Consider the following 16536-nt stretch of genomic DNA (forward strand, 5'->3'; position numbering starts at 1 on the left):
CCCCCCCTTAATTCTCCCAAATTCACATTCACTGAGTATCATTAAAACCTGTGATGAGATGTTAAAAAAAAGAAAATCCAAATCTGTGATTCTCAGGCATTTTTTAATCTCTTTGTAACCCCGTCAAAATCAAATACTGAGTTCAGGTCCTATATTTTTTATCAAAACTTTCCTTAATTACCTGAGGTTAAGAAAAAGCAGATTTTATTAAATCTGTATTCTCAGCACCTAATACTACGTCCCTATTTTTTCTGAATAAATTCTTATGAATGAATGAGTGAATAAGTGAATGAGTTATCCTAAGCCTTCACTGTTCTCTCCATTCTTTGAAACAGAGATCAATAAATATTGGGTTTGGAGCACAAAATTTTCTACCATGATTCCCACATTTGTTTGCCTGGCAGACCAGCAGAAGGCGTGGCCCCCTTGGTGAAACCCCATGAAATTCAAAATATTAAAAGTTATGTAGTTTTCAAACGTATGCATTTCATTATCCTTCCACATCAATGGCTACTCCTCCTTACTCTCTTTGGCTGGTTCTTCTCTGTCTGTTATACCGCCCTCTAAGAGTGGGAGTGTCCTTATTACCTTCTCTTTCTCTTCTTGCACCTAATCCCATAGTTGCAACACCCTCTATGCACTGATAGTTTGCAAATTTTCATTTTCATCCCTGACCAGTCCTGGTAGCATGCAACTCATTCATCCAACTCCTCTCCTAGTCTTTGCCATCTCAGTAAGTGACCATTACTTGGATCATAATCCCAGTAGTAAGGCTGCCAAGGAAAACACAGGACAATACGCATTCAGCAAGTTCACAGACGGTCGTTTGGGCCAGAGTGTTGCATGCTGGGAAGGCAAATCCATAGACAGAGAGAGACAGCGAAAGATTGATACTTAAGGAATTGGCTCATATAATTATGGAGGCTGTCAAGTCCAGAATCTGCAGGTGGGCCAACAGGTTAGAGACCTAGAAAAGAGCCAATGTTCCCTTTCAAGTCTGAAGTTAGTAGCCAGCAGAATTCCCTCTTGCTTGGGGGCGGTCTGTCTTAGTTTTCTTAAGACCTTCAACTGATGGGAAGAGACCCACCCACACTGCATGGCGATCTGCTCTCAAAGTCCCCTGATTTAAATGTTAATCTCCTCCTAACACACTCTCACAGAAACATCCAGAGTAGTATTTGACCACATATCTGAGTACCGTGGCCCAAGCAAAGTGACGCATAAAATGGACCATCACAGCTAGTGTTCCCAAATTCATCTCCTTCCCAGAACCTCAAAAATGTGACCGTTTTGGAAGTGGGGTTGTTACAGATGCAATTAATTAAGGTGAGGTCATAGTGGAGCAGGGTGGGTGAACCAAGGATGCGTTGGGAGGACTCCACATGCTGATGGAAGCAGAGATCAGACTGATGTGTCTACAAGCCAAGGAAAGCAGTTTCCGGCAACACCAGAAGTTCAGTGACAGACGTGGAACAGATTCTCCCCTGCAGCCTTCGCTGACAGCATGGTTCTGCCATCCCTCAACTTCAGACTTCTGGCCTCCAGAACTGTGAGGGACTGACTTTCTGTTGTTTTAAGCCACCAGGCTTGTGGGACTTTGTTACGGCAGCCCTGAGACACTAATACAATTGCGATGTTACTATATGGCTTAGAGTGTGTAAAGGACACACAAATCTCTTTGGGGGTCAAAATCAATAAGCAGCCAGGACTTCTCTCGTCATGGCAGGGAAGCCAGGGCAAGACTGCTGACTGAGACGGGTTCAGGAGCTGTAGTGTGGAGGCAGAGACGAAGCTGGGGAATGACCCAAAGCCCTGGCAGAAGGGGAGGACAGTGAGATTGGCCAGAACCAGCGGGGTCACCTTCAAAACAAAGGATGCCCGTTGAGGACACAAAGTGGACGGGACGGAAATGTCTTACGTTATTTTCCTCTTTGGCACAGGACCCATCCTGGAGAGCTTTTCAGAGAGCTATCTAATAGCCACTTAGAGCGACCCAACTTTGCCTCCTGCGAAGATCAGGAGTAGGAAAGAGAAGGGAAGAAGAGAGTCAGAGAGGTGGAGAGGAAGAGCCAGACCTGCTGTGGCCCTGGAAAGGAAAGGAAAAGTGTCAGATCTCAGCTGGTAAATAAGATGTCACAGCGAAGCTTGAAAAGCCAGGTTCTTTCTCCTTTGCCAAGTCTCCACCTACAGAACGTGAAGGGGGGCTCAGTGACAGACACATTAAAACACCATTAAACTGTGAAATAGAACACAGTGTGAAAATAGATTTAACCTTCCCAGCGTATCGATCTCTACCCCGCGTCATGCCCAAGTTCTTGGACAACTGTTTTATAATAGGTTTTACTTCTTTTCCTGTTGCTATTCTGACTTCCTCAGAGGAGGGTGTGATTTCAAAAGGCTCCTTGACAGCGGAGAGAAGCAGGCTTGCCTCTCGGGGAGCACCTGGCCTTGGTCTGCTCCTGCCAGCTGCTCCATAAACAGAAATCGGTTTTGTGAACGCGAGGAATGATTATGTGGTGGCTGCTGGGATGACAGACGCCCAAGGATGAGGAGGAGAACACTGCCAGCTTCTCAGGGAGGGGGGAGGAGAGAGAGTTGGGTCCATACAACTATAGGTAACAGTGCGAGTTGGGGACCCACATCGCTTGTGACTTAATTTAGGCATCCAAGGATTATAGGATACTGCTGTCTTGTAGAATGGCTCTTACGTTTTATTTTTCTTCTTCAAATATATATATATACACACACACACACATAAACACACACAGAAAATTCTTCATAATAATGGAGAAAAGAGATTCAGTTCCTTGTGACAAAAATGATTAAGGAGCTTTAACCCTGTAAATAATTTTCTGAATGAGTTTTGACCCACACGAGCCGATTAACAAAGAGCAACATAAAGACAGTAAAAATCACTTACTTTTCAAGGAAATTCATATTTAATTTGCAAAGGCTTAGAGGACTAAGCAAACTGGGAGATACATTGGTGTCTCAGAGCTCATAATGAGCTCCAGTACCCCTTAGACGTGGGACTTTTAACATTATTTTCTCTTCAACCATCTTATTTGCACAATGTCCTAAGGAATGGCCCCTACCTAAATTCTAGTAGAATCAGAGAAAAATCATGATGGAAAGACCAGTGTGTCTTTTTAATTGACAAAGCATCCAAAAACCAGAGGACTTGCATTGTAGGCCATGAAAAGCCAATAAAGCCAATTCTTCAAAAAATGGTGTTTTGTGTGGCCCCCAAAACTAGTTCAGCAGAGGCAGAAAATGTGCTCAAGAAAGTGTTTAAATTTGAGCTCTCGCAACTGTTTTCCCCAGATCATACTCCTTATACTTCATATTAGGGATTCAAATACGTTTGATATGACTACATATCATTTGTAGAGAAAGACTTCTTGTAAATGAAGATGAAAATTCCTTTGTAACACAAAAATAAATATAGGCCAATGTGGTAACTGCATCACGCTTAATGATGACCCCATAAATTCTCCTTGAGTTTAGAAACATGATAAAGTGACCCCATTTATCTAGTATCATTCACAATTATTGTGTAAATAATAACTGATGAAGTTAAATACAAGAAATGGAACAATAGGTCTAATAGAAAGAGATAAAGAAAAAGGTGTCTGTAGATGACATGACTGCCAACACAGAAAATTCAGTAAGGTCTTTCGCAGTCATTAAAACAAATAATTGATTTAAATACACTTGCTGATTAAAAACTACATATGAAATACCAGTAATTTCCTGTATTAGAAATATGTCTAATTTTGAAAAGAGAATAAGAAAATGATCTCTCCCCTACAAAAAAACTGCACCTAGTTGTAACTATAAATACCAAATGAATTGGGAATAATCCTTACAGGAAATGTGGAGAACTCCTATGAATAAAACTATAAAATAGTATTATGTCACACCCACATATCGAGAGATTAATATGGTGAAGATTGTAAATTGTCCCCAAATAATTTATGAAAGCAAGGAAATTGCAGTAGGAGATTTCAGATAATGAAAAAGGTCTTCCAAAAGTTTTTTTTTATTTTTATTTTTTTTAAGATTTTGTTGGGGAAGGGGAACAGGACTTTATTGGGGAACAGAGTGTACTTCCAGGACTTTTTTCCAACTCAAGTTGTCCCTTCAATCTTAGTTGTGGAAGGTGCCATTCAGCTTCAAGTTGTCCTCTCAGTCTTAGTTGTGGAGGGCGCAGCTCAGCTCCAGGTCTAGTTGCCGTTGCTAGTTGCAGGGGGCACAGCCCACCATCCCTTGCGGGAGTCGAACCAGCAACCTTGTGGTTGAGAGGACGCGCTCCAACCAACTGAGCCATCTGGGAGGCAGCTCAGCTCAAGGTGCTGTGTTCAATCTTTAGTTGCAGGGGGCGCTGCCCACCATCCCTTGCGGGACTCGAGGAATTGAACTGGCAATCTTGTGGTTGAGAGCCCACTGGCCCATGTGGGAATCCAACCTGCAGCCTTCGGAGTTAGGAGCATGGAGCTCTAACCGCCTGAGCCACCGGGCCAGCCCCCCAAAAGTTTATGTAGAAAAATAAGCTGGGGTAGATAATCTGGCACTTTATAAGACGAAGAGTGATAAGGGATAGCATGACCCATCAGATGTTGATTATTCATTAAGTAAATACTTTGAGGACCTACTGTGTGCACTTCACTTGTGGGAGGGACAGAACAGACGTGGCTCTTGCTTTCAAGCAGCTTACAACCTAGTGGAAGAGAGAGAGACAGTAAAAGAAGATAATGACACAAATATTGTAAGTATCGAATTACTAATTATAATTAAGTGTTTTAAAAGAAAGCTACAGGTTGGAAAGAGGTAATGCCTGACAGTACAGCTGTTCTCCACCCAAATTGGAGGACACCATTCTGATTGGCACACAAATGGTGTCACTTGGCCTGTTGTGCAGGACACACAAAGCTATAAATGTCAATCTTTACTGGGAGTGACATGTAACCTGCTCAAGAATGGAAAGAGCAAGAGCGATCCCAGAAGAAGGAAAACTGGTTTGAAGACCCTGCAATGAGAAGATCTTGGCACAGTTAGGAAACAAAAGGAATTCAGTGTAGACAAAAGAAATGGAACTCCCGAGCGGGATGTGAGGTAAGGATGGCAAGAGAAGGAAGTGGGGGCCCCATGCAGACCCTGCACAATGGAACAGATTTTACTTGAGTGCAGTGAAAATCTGCCTCAGGGTTCTGAGCAGGGAAGTGACATAATAAAATTAATGGTTTAAGGAGTTTATTTTTATCTACTGTGTGGGGAATGGTTCGGAATAGATTGAAAGAATGCACATAAGAGATGAAATAGTGGGAGATGCAGCATTCCAGGAGAAAGACGGTGATGTAATTAACCAGCGTGAGGGCACTGGCAATGGAAAGTGGAAGAAGTTCACAAATATTTAGAAGGCAGAATTAATGAGATTTGGTGACTGAGTGGGAAGTCAAAATGACTTACATAAAGATAATATATTTGAAAGGTTTTCACTGAGATAAGAAAAGACAGACTGGTCATTGGGACAGAACAACAACAACAAAAAACAGACGCAGATCCGTGTATGATTAGAAAACAAACTTGGCATTTTAAAACATCGAGAAAGTAGGAATTACCTATAAAATATATTTAGGTAATTGGCAAAATTTTTTAGGGGGAGGGGCGAGAACTGAATAAGGTCAATTATTGTTCCCTCAATTTACACCAGATAAAAATAAAACATTAAAAGTAATAGAAGATGCTGTAGGTTTACATTTTTATTTTATTTTACTTCACTTTGCTTTTACTTTGCTTTTGGACCGCAGGAATAAATACCACATGAAAATGTTTCTCAGTCTCTGGCTCACTGTCATCCATTAGTCTTCGTAAAACATGCTCTCCTGTCTTTTTCTTGATTTTCTTCTCGTCATTCCCACTCGTCTGACTTCATACTTTCCAACCCCACTAAGCACCCTCGCTAATGCTCTTGATAATATTACTACTTAGGATTAGTCGGCAGTCAAAATGCTAACACGTGAGAAGCCCTTTAGAAAATACCTACCATTTTGTGTCCCCTTCAACGAATATTAAGTAATATTAACTTCACTATTAAGTTGTTCTTCCGAAGAATATAGCACATTTCTTCATTTAATCCAATATAATTTTTATGTGCTTTAATTCTTTCAGGATTGTCTCCATGCATGTTTGTTCATTCTCTGTTAGGTTAAACCCTAGTCACTTCATAGCTTTTGTTGCTGTTTGTAAAAGGTATCTCTAACGCTATGAAACATTATTAGGAAACAAAAAGAAAATTGCCAAATATGGGCAAAGAGCATGAAGAAACAATTAGAGAAGAAATAGAACTATCCAGCAAACATGAATTAATGTTCAGTCTTATATGTAGTCAAAGCTATGCAAATTACTAGAGGAAAGCACTTTTGCATTAGCCTATGCTTTAGTTGAGAGTCATGTCATAATGACAGAATCCCAAAACAATGCAAATTATGCAAAAAGGGAAATTATTGGATGAGTTAACTAGGATGTCAGGGGTGATTCCTACTTCAGTCCCGGGTGAGTCCAACAGCTCACATCCCACAGTTGTTGTCTCTACTGGATTTAATTCTGCTGGTTGATTTCGTCCCCTTGGCAGACAAAAGAGGTGCCGGTATCTCCTTGCAGCCTAGCAAACTGAGATAAAAATCTAACAGCTCTCTTCAATGACTGGAGATGGCACCAGGGAAAGATTCCGGTTCTCGTGGGTCACTTGCCTGTGCTGAACAGAGAGGAACACTCCACAGGCAGAAGAAAGAACTTGCAAGGGTATTTTTCAGGTCACCAAAATCTAACCACCACAAATTATTATAAACAAACAAAACCCAGTAAACCGATCGACTGTGGAAAGAGTCAGCTATGGAGCTGGGAACTTGCCAAGGACATACTACATTTCATAATTTTCTTTAGGGCCCTAGAGGCAGCAAGAGCTCATCACATTGAAAGTCACCTCCCGAACCACTGCTGGGGGCTCGGAGGCAGGAGTGGCTCGCAGAAAGAGAAGATGCAATTTCATCTTGAGGGACAACCGCGAGCATTGGGAAAGGTCTAAGATGAAGAGGGGAAAGGGACAGTTGACTAAAACTCTGCAACAGTCCGGTTTCTTAGCGAACAATGTGGCCTGTATGTGCTGAAGGTTAGTGACAAATACAGTCTTGAGAGTTTTGGAGGCACACTGACTTTTAGTTTTTCTTTTCACTAAATCATACGTGGGCAGGTTTGAGAACTGTGTCCTTGAGAACTCCCACTGCACAGCTCCGAGGTTTAATTTGGACAGAGAGGCAATAAAGAGCATGAGGGTCGCTGCGAGACACTACTTGGAAGGGAAAATGTTTTGCTTGAAGGAAAACACAAAGTGCGGAGAAAATTGAGCCTACAGAGGGATGGCGTGAAGAACACAGAGAGAAAATAATGAAATTCCATCTTCCTTTGGAACTTCTCAGGAACCCCGAATTCCCTTTGACGACAGATCTGGTGCCTTCTCGACGTACAGACCTCCAAATGGTACAGGGCATTTGCAGTTCTGCAGGGAGAGATGAGGCTGCTAGAGCGTTGAGAGAAGTTGCTCTGGCGTATGGTTCTGTACCGCTTTCTCTGGATGTGGGGACATCTTAGCGCGCAGAGAGAGAGAGATGGGTAAGAGCCAGCCAGTCACTAAAGGAGAGGAGACCTGGGACCATCTTCTCTCCACTGCTTTGCCCTGGACTTCAGGTTCCATGGACGGTGTCATGTTCCCTTAACACCAAGAAATTGAATACTCAATGTCAGCAGCAGGTAAGACCGTGATGTATTGGACATTATTTTCAGTTTTCCAATGTAAAAGGAAGAACTACATTGTACTTGCATTTTCCCCCCACCATAATACCTAGCAACGAGACCTAGCACATAGCTGACTCTCATAAGTGATGACCAAGTAACCGAATGAATAAACAGGAATGAATGAAATCAATCTAGACAACGGTCACCGTCCATTTAGCTTCTTGATACTTAACACTCCCACTGTACGTCCACCTGCAAAGCCTCTAAAGTAGATGTGAGGAGACATTTAGAGATGAGGACGCCACAATTTAAGAAGGAATGAGATGAGGGTATGCAGGCTTCGAATGTGGAGTGATACAACTGTCATCAGAAAGGAATAAAGTGGAATATAAAGCTGAAAGCAGGAAAGGTTATGCAGGGTTGCGGGGCTGGGGGCGGTAAAAACATGTTTCTTAAAGAGATAGAAAATGGGAAAAGCAATGAAAAATGAATAGTTGACACTGGAGGGGGGAGAGAGGGGGAAAGGGAGAGAGGAGAAGAGGGGGAGAGGGAGAGAAAGAGAGGGAGAGAGCAAAGGAAAAAGAGAGGGAGGGAGGGAAGGAGGAAGGAAGGCGAGAAAGAAAGAAAAAGGTATTCAAGACCAAGGCAAGTATATGTACTTAGTATTGAAGAGTAGAGCAGTTTGAGTGGAACTGACCTTATTTCTGGGAAAGTATTGTTATACGGGACTGGAAAGCTAAGTTGGGCCCAGTTACTTCCTAAGGAGTCCAACAGGCTCCCCTCGCCAGAAAAGAAAGTTGGTTAGTGTGTTGTTATTGTTTGTTTAGTACTGGACTGTAAGCTCCCTGAGGGCAGGGAGGAACCAGACCTAGACCTGCCTTGCAGGGATCTGTGTGTGTGTCTCCTAATCTACCAAACTGGTCCTAAGAGGAAAGGTCCATTGCTCTCCGCCACCCTGGACTCAAGAGACTTCCATGAAGTGTCTGCGAGTCACCTCCTGCCCTCCCTCCAGGTCATCCATCCACACACCATCCCAGGGAAGAGGAAGCAGCAAGGCCACTTGGGGCACATGCCTCCTTTCTCTTTGGAAGCCCTCTCTCCACAGAGAGTGGGCCGTCTGCTTTGCTCCTCTCTGCCTCAGGCCTTATGGGAGCAGGGGATGCCCTGTGCAGATGCCTCGGGTATGCAACACTGTGTCCGGTGGGGTAAGTCTACTTAACTCTGGGGTTCAGTATTAAACGGAAGCCCTGTGTCCTCACTGCCCGACAGCAGTAACGAAGACGTCTTTTCGTTTCCGTTTGTTCACACCTGCAGGTATCTTTTGGGTGTTTTTGAACACGGGTGGAAAAAAAGGGTATTACAGCCCCCCTGAAATGCCACAAAACTCTTAAGTGTAGGCACTCAGTAAGCGTGTGTGGATTGAAAGGAGGAATTCAGGACTTAGTTACTGAAGACGAGGGGCAGCAAGAAGCATCAGTCACCACCCTTCCACTGCATTGCTCCGTCAAGGCCCAAGTGTGACCAGGTGTACCTGATAATGCAAGCACACCATGAGGTCATTTGGGGTCACAATTCATAGATCACTTTCTCTTTCCTGTTTTGGAATAGTCCATCTTTTTTTTTTTTTCTTTTCCCCTCTTATATGAAATCTGTTTCTCAATTCCTAGAACTATTCCCATCCCCTTTTACTCTTTGAATCCCTCCCTTTCCCCACCAACGCCACCACCTACAGATGCTGCCTCACTCATTTTTCATCTCCATGTCTGCAGCCAGGCATTTTAATAATCCTTGAAGTTAGGATTATAGGTGCTGTGTTCGTGACAGCATCTTATTTGCAGAGGTCCACACTTCTTACTTAGAATGCATTTGCAGTAGAGGAACTGAGCCCTGTGTTCCTAGTTCTTTCATGTATCACTCGCCAGGAGGACGTCATACCCCGTTTTCTTTCTTAAACTTCACATTTGATTTGGATTTTGGTTCATGTGAGGATGCACTGAGACGTCTAAAAAAAACTGGATATAGCATTTTTATCAAGAGCACGTCAACTAAAACGGGACATCCATCTACCTACAGGTCCAAGCTTGTGTTTTCATGTTCAGGTAGCTTTCTGAAATTGGATGGCCCCCTCTAGTTTCAAAGTTTCTTTAGAAATGAAGAAACTCTCAGATGCCAGGCACTAAAAGTTGTAGCCTGGGGACATGACTGAAAAAGTGTAAGAGATTAAGAGCTCAGTTTCTACAGATCTCTGGACCGAAGTGTCTGAGCATCAGTGCCGAGTTACAAAAAAAAAAAAAAAAAAAAGGGATGTAGAGCCCACTGAAAATGGAAAAACAATTAAAAATATATTGAAAGTAGAGAGAGAAAGAGAAATCATTCCTAATTAATTCTGGTGCCCTGTTCAACCCCAGCCTCTTTGTAATCCTACTGGGGACATCTTTATTGATCTGGGGGTCCTGCAGCAGGCTTCTGATGCTTATCTCAGCATAAAAACAGACTCCTGTGATGAGCAGTGATTTAATTACATGACAATCACCGTTAACAATGCATGGCGAATACCAAAAAAATATGCAGAGCCGAAGGGCAGTGATAAGTGCAAAGAGGTGGTATTGACTTTCCCTAAAGTTTCGGGCAAAAATCCCATTGATACTTTTCTCACAGGAAAAAAAAAAAAATCATATCCAGTGACGACTGAAATGAAGTCTAAGAACTGACTTCATTGGTTCCAGAAGAAAGTATACATTTTAAAATAATAATTTGTATTATATTAGTAGAACCTGTTTCTGAAACGTGAGAAGTAAGCCTAGAATTAAGGTTTTCCACAGAATCGTGAGGCTTTAAAAGGCAGAGAATTTCTCTTGTCTCAATCCTCCAGACTCACTCAATGCTTCAGTATTCGAAAATTATCTAAAGGAACTAGTGCAAATTGAATACATTTTCACAAAAAGGCCCTTTCAGAAGAAAATTTCAAGAGTCTTCAGACATGTTATTATACATAGGCTTTTCCATATGTCAAAGCACATATATAAGTCAAGGCATATTGAAAACAGTAAAATACATTCCCGTCTTGATCACTAGACTACGTTGGATTAATCAAAACTAATTACTAGGTTAGAAAAATTATGTCACAGTGTTAACTGCCACAGGTTGTTTCAAAACGTTTGAGCCGATAAATATGTAAGCAAGGGCCAAAGGCTGTGTTTAATTCAGTGACATAAAATCTGGTTAACTGAGTCTAGTGGAATAGCTCTTCTGTCTCGAGATGCTAATAAAATGAAAGCATTGCACAGAAAAAAAGAATACACCCACAAGAGTTTTGAGAATGGATAGAGGAGGAGGCATCCAAGACAAAAGCTATCGAGAAGTGTGTGGAAATCCAAGGCACAGTGAGATTAACTGACTTGAGTTTACACAGCTAGGAAATTCATGTTTCTCTTGGTCAAGCATTACAAAAATTCTCTACAAAACGGAGCCCCGCTGTATGTATGTGCTAAACACTAGTAGGTGGCCCGGGTAGATGCCAACAGTGGAATTTTTATTCATCAAGTATTAAAATGCAGAACTGGCATACACTGCAGGGACTCACCTTTGTGGTAAGTGAGTAACGTATTCCTTCGTGTCAATATGACAAACCTATTAAAACGTGATGAATTCCTCTGGCGAACGCTTCTCATTAGCCTGACCTGTTGTCTATTTGCTGAAAAGCATATGTGTGTTCCCAAATGTGCACACCTAGTATCTCCTCAGCAGACTGAGTTCCACGCAGCTAACCGATATTAATAGAAAACAGATTCAGAAAGGAAAACAAAAAAAAATGTCTCTCGTTGTGTTTAGGTTTGAGCTAAGATTCAAATCTGCCTCTGCAACCCCCAGCTTCACTGGCATTTCTATTAATTATACGATTTCTAGCTTTATGGTTTCTGGTTCTGACATAATCATTTCCTAGTGTGAGTTGAAAGTAATGAAATGTTATAGTTAAAACTGAAGGACACTATTACCAGTTACTTCAACCCAGTCATGGCCCAGATCCAGAGAAAAAGTTCCCCAAACTAATCATTCTAAAGGACTTGATATTTTTAGTTTAAAGTCTCTATTTTTGACAGCTTGTTCAAAAAAGAATGATGTAACTCTGACTGCCAACTTGTGATTTTCTGAAATGATAGCAGACAAGTATAACATGGCTAATTGAAACCAAGATGTGGGGAAATACAAGCTCAAACTGTAGCTGATGATCAAAGCCCACTTTCACTGAACATTGTTCAAGAATATTATCACAGAACATTTTGACAGAATAGTATTACAGAATACTGTTACAGAATAAAATTGGGTTACTCCAATGCCAAGATCTTAAAAATTGCAAACATTTTTGCACTGAGACAGTATGTATGGTTCCATTCCTAGGTAGTGTTATATATCATCCTATTACTTTAGTGGAGAAACTGAGTTAGGGTGCATTGCAATTTTGCACTCAGTGTTTCGACAATTAATACGAGTGAGGACATGAAGAATTAGTGTTTTGGATCCTGGCTTTTATCCTATCTTGTCCCTACTACATAAAAGCATTTTCTCCTCTGTCAAATTTAGAGTAGGATTATCCTCCTTCCATCCTTCCTTTGTGGAGCTGGCCATTAGTTAGCGGGAAGGCTCCTCAATGGAATTTTAATGATGGGGAAGAGCTTTGAGATAAATGCATGCCCATGACTCACTTAACAACTCTTTCAAGCATTACTACTAACAACATTTTACATTAAAGTGTATAAAAGGGCAGATTCAGGTCAAGAACCTGGATTTTCTGATTCTGAGTTTGATGTTCTTGATATCATCCCATGCTGCTTTGGAGCCTTTAACAAGGGCATTTTCCCATTATCAATAGGATGTGTGTTTTTTCACATACTATTGCTTTTCAGGGATGCTCTGCATAAATTAGAAATGTGTTTATGTGTGTATGTGTGCACACATATGTGAATATGTGACTGTAACCCATGCACGTATAATAAATTCTTCTTTGAAAATAAATGTGAATTAAAAAAAAAAAAAAAAAAAAAAAACAGAATTACCTAAGGGAGAAAAAAATTTGCCTGCCAAAACTGGCAATGGAAACTAATGCAATAGGGTTCTCTTTAAAGTATCCTATCGTTTTTAACCTAAAGAGGAGACACTGCATCAAAATTAAACCTCACTGAATATCTCTGCTTATCAGTCTGACTTTTAGATTTTAATGATTCTAGGAGATTTTATACTGCCAGACATTCTCGCTGTACTTCTCTCTATTATTCTTTTAATCAGTGGTGAAAGAAGGGAGAAAAAGCGTCCGGTATGTAGTGTTTAGCTAATATCCATCAAATGCTTCTCTCTCTAAATAGTTGTTTTTCCAATTCAGCTAATGTGATATGAAACTTCAGTAGTTTGTATGTTCTGCTGCAAATGAAATTTGGGTAGCTGCAGCATCAGAAACCACAGAGGAAAATAGTTGTTTATGATTTCGCATATATTTTCATTGTCTTCCCTCATATTATAACAATTGATTATTAGTAAGAAGATGAAAACAAATCTTTGTTCTCTAGGATTCTTATTTTCTTTCATTATAACAAGTACTCAGACTTCCTGTAGTTACATAATTTAATGAGCAGTGATTAAATTACTAGACCTTTACTGTTTTAAAAATAATTGTGAAAACTGGACAGTTAAAGTATTCTGAACAGCCCCCAATAATTGTAGTTTTATTTATTTATAAATTATATGCTTATACAAGACTATTAAAATATTATGTACATTATGACATGTCTGACGGGGGAACTTTATTAAAATAGATACAAATAAATATAAATAGTCTATAGAATAGAAGTTAAATTGTATTAACCTTGTTGGAGTTCACAGATATAAGCCTGGGTCCCACTCTACCCATTACCATTATCTGGCTCTTATATATAATTCTATAGTGATAATTCTTCTCAAATAACTTCATAAAGACAAGCAGAGAAACTATGATTGTATAATCAAAACTCAAACACAACATGTCACCCAATCTACGTGACCTGACATCCCCATGGTCCCCAAAATATAAATGGGAGAAAAACAAACTGTATCATAGTTTCAAAACCTATGCGTTATCAGCATACAGCGCACAGGGCATCTGATGGACCTGAGAGCAAACAACCCCCCAAGTTTCCGGTAGGTAGTGGGCGACAAATGGCAGGCCATGTGAGGACAGCAGCTGAAACTAGAAGGGACTTTCAGGTGAGTGCACGGCGAGGTCTGAGGGAGCTGGCGCTCTCTGGCAACTAGGAACTCTCAAACCTCAACCCCAATAGACCAAACCTTCCCGCTAGGACCAAGTCCCCTGGCAAGTTAAAAACTGCTGTGAATGGAAACATCATTGAGCAGGAGAGCGGCCACAGAGCAAAGGAGAGAGGAGGTTTAGACAGCAGGGGAAGAGATGAGAAAAGGAGGAAGAACTGGCCCGTGCAAAGCCCTGTTGGTAAATCACTGAGCAACGGGCCATCGCTAGGAAGCTCTGCTGACCTCCAGGCTAAAACGGCAGGAAAACAGCTTTAAGTAAACATGACACGCAAGATGTCAATGGGGTATCCATTTGGGGAAAAACACAGTTATTTCCTACAGTACCTGAAACTCAACTCCGGAATGAGAAAACGTAAAAATACAATGGTTTCCCCCTGCAGCCTACCCCCCCACACCCCGCCGCTTATCCCCAGTGACGCCTCAAACTGTGGAGAGAACCGAGCCCTATAGATACTGCGTTTCTTCCTATGCATTCGTACCTATGATAAAGTTTAATTTATAAATTCGGCACAGTAAAGGATTAACAACACTCACCAACAATAAGAAAGAACCATTATAATAATATACTGTAATAAAAGTTATGTGAATAGGGTCTTTCTCTCTCAAAACAATCGTATTTTCCTTTACTCACCGTTCTCGTAAAGCTGTGAGATGGTACAACGCCTCAAGGACGAGATGAAACGGGATGAATGATGCAGCGTTGGGCGACTACTGACTTTCTCACGATTTGCACCCAGCGCTTTCCGGCTTCTCAGCGTCGCCGAGCGGCCGCAGAACCACCCTTGCGCTTTGAGTTCATAATAAAATAAAATAGGGTCCGTTTTGAACACAAGCCCTGCGGTGCCACAACCGTCTCCCTGAAAACCACCCCGACGGCGTCTAAGGTCTCGCACAGGCAGCTTCTAAGTTAACGCACCACCTCACAGGTGGGCAGCGGCTACAGGCAGACACAGCGAGACAAAATGGACGAGTCGTGTCTCTCGTGGGAGCACGTCACGCGAGATTTCGTGACGTGAGCTGCATGTTTTGGTCACGCGAGAGTTCGTCAGGCAAGATTTGGTGGGTGAGATGTCTCAGGTGAGGTTCCATCACGCTACTCAGAGCAATGTGCCTTTCCAAACGCGTAAATCGTTGACCGACTTGTGTATTTCTGCCATTTCCCATAGAATATTTTCAGACCTCAGGTGATGGCGGGTCACTGAAACAGGTAAGGCACAACTGCAGATGTGGGGGCGATGGTAAACCTTTCCGACGCAAACATAGAGCATTGTCAAGGCTTTGGAATAGACAAAATTTTCTTCAGCCAGATGCAAAAAGCACAGAAAATATAAAAATAAATTATACTGCATTAAATTTAAAACTTCTTTTCATGAAAAGACACCTCTGACACATCATAAAAAAAGGCAAGATTTTGTAGGGTTTCCGATGGACACTTATCTCATTATGGAGACCACCTCCATATGGGAAGATGTAGATGCCTGATCACTGCACTGTACACCTGAAGCTGAAGCTGAACAATAATGAATATCAGTTACAAGTTTATATATATATATATATATATATATATATATATATATATACATATATATGTGTATATATATATGTATATATACATATATATATACACACACATATATATATACACACATGTATATATGTATATAGTTACAAGAAGCGGAGTACAGCAATAGGAATAGAGACAGTGGAAATGTAATGGCTCTGTGCGATGTCAGAGGAACAGTGGATGGGGAAGGGGGTTGTGTGGGATATAAATGATAAATGTCGAACTATTACATTGTTTTGTGCACCTGAAACTAATTAAAAAAAAAAGGCAAGTCATACAATGGGGGGGAAATGCTTGTAAAACCTCCATAATTGGGGTTCTATTATTCCTAGTCTAGAAATGAGGAAACTGAGGCTCCAGGAAGGTAAGTGTGTTGCCCAAAAACACACAGGAAATCAGTTACCATAGTAGCAAAGCTTGGACTTGAACCCTTGTCATTCTGGCTCTGTCATTCAGCTCACCTAGCTCCAAGCCAGCAACAGTCAAATGCTAATGAATGGCAGATGGAGAACGAACTGGTTTTCATTTCGATATAATCCAAATTTGGGGTCAACCAGTCCTCTGAGTTTTCTCCCCCTTTTAAAAAAGGCCTATTTTAGGACATGTAAAATTTTGTTGCCTCTGAACTGGAGAATGGGTGGATGAAACACAGATGGAATAAGGTAGGAATTTTAAAGATTATTAGGACATAGGGAGAGAAGTTAGAACACCTGAGCTTAAACTGTAATGGGAAGTTTTAGGGCTACGTGTGACCTGTATTCATGCATACTCCTACAGGACTAGGAATAATCAAGATCTAGGCTAAAAACTAACGTTAGGAGAAAAGGGGGCATTAATTATTAAAACGAATGAGACACTGTTCACTTGGAAATCGTTCACAG

This window comes from Rhinolophus sinicus, chromosome 13 (assembly GCF_057876585.1).
Source record: "Rhinolophus sinicus isolate RSI-liver-muscle chromosome 13, RSI-T2T, whole genome shotgun sequence".
In the NCBI taxonomy this organism is placed as follows: Eukaryota; Metazoa; Chordata; class Mammalia; order Chiroptera; family Rhinolophidae; genus Rhinolophus; species Rhinolophus sinicus.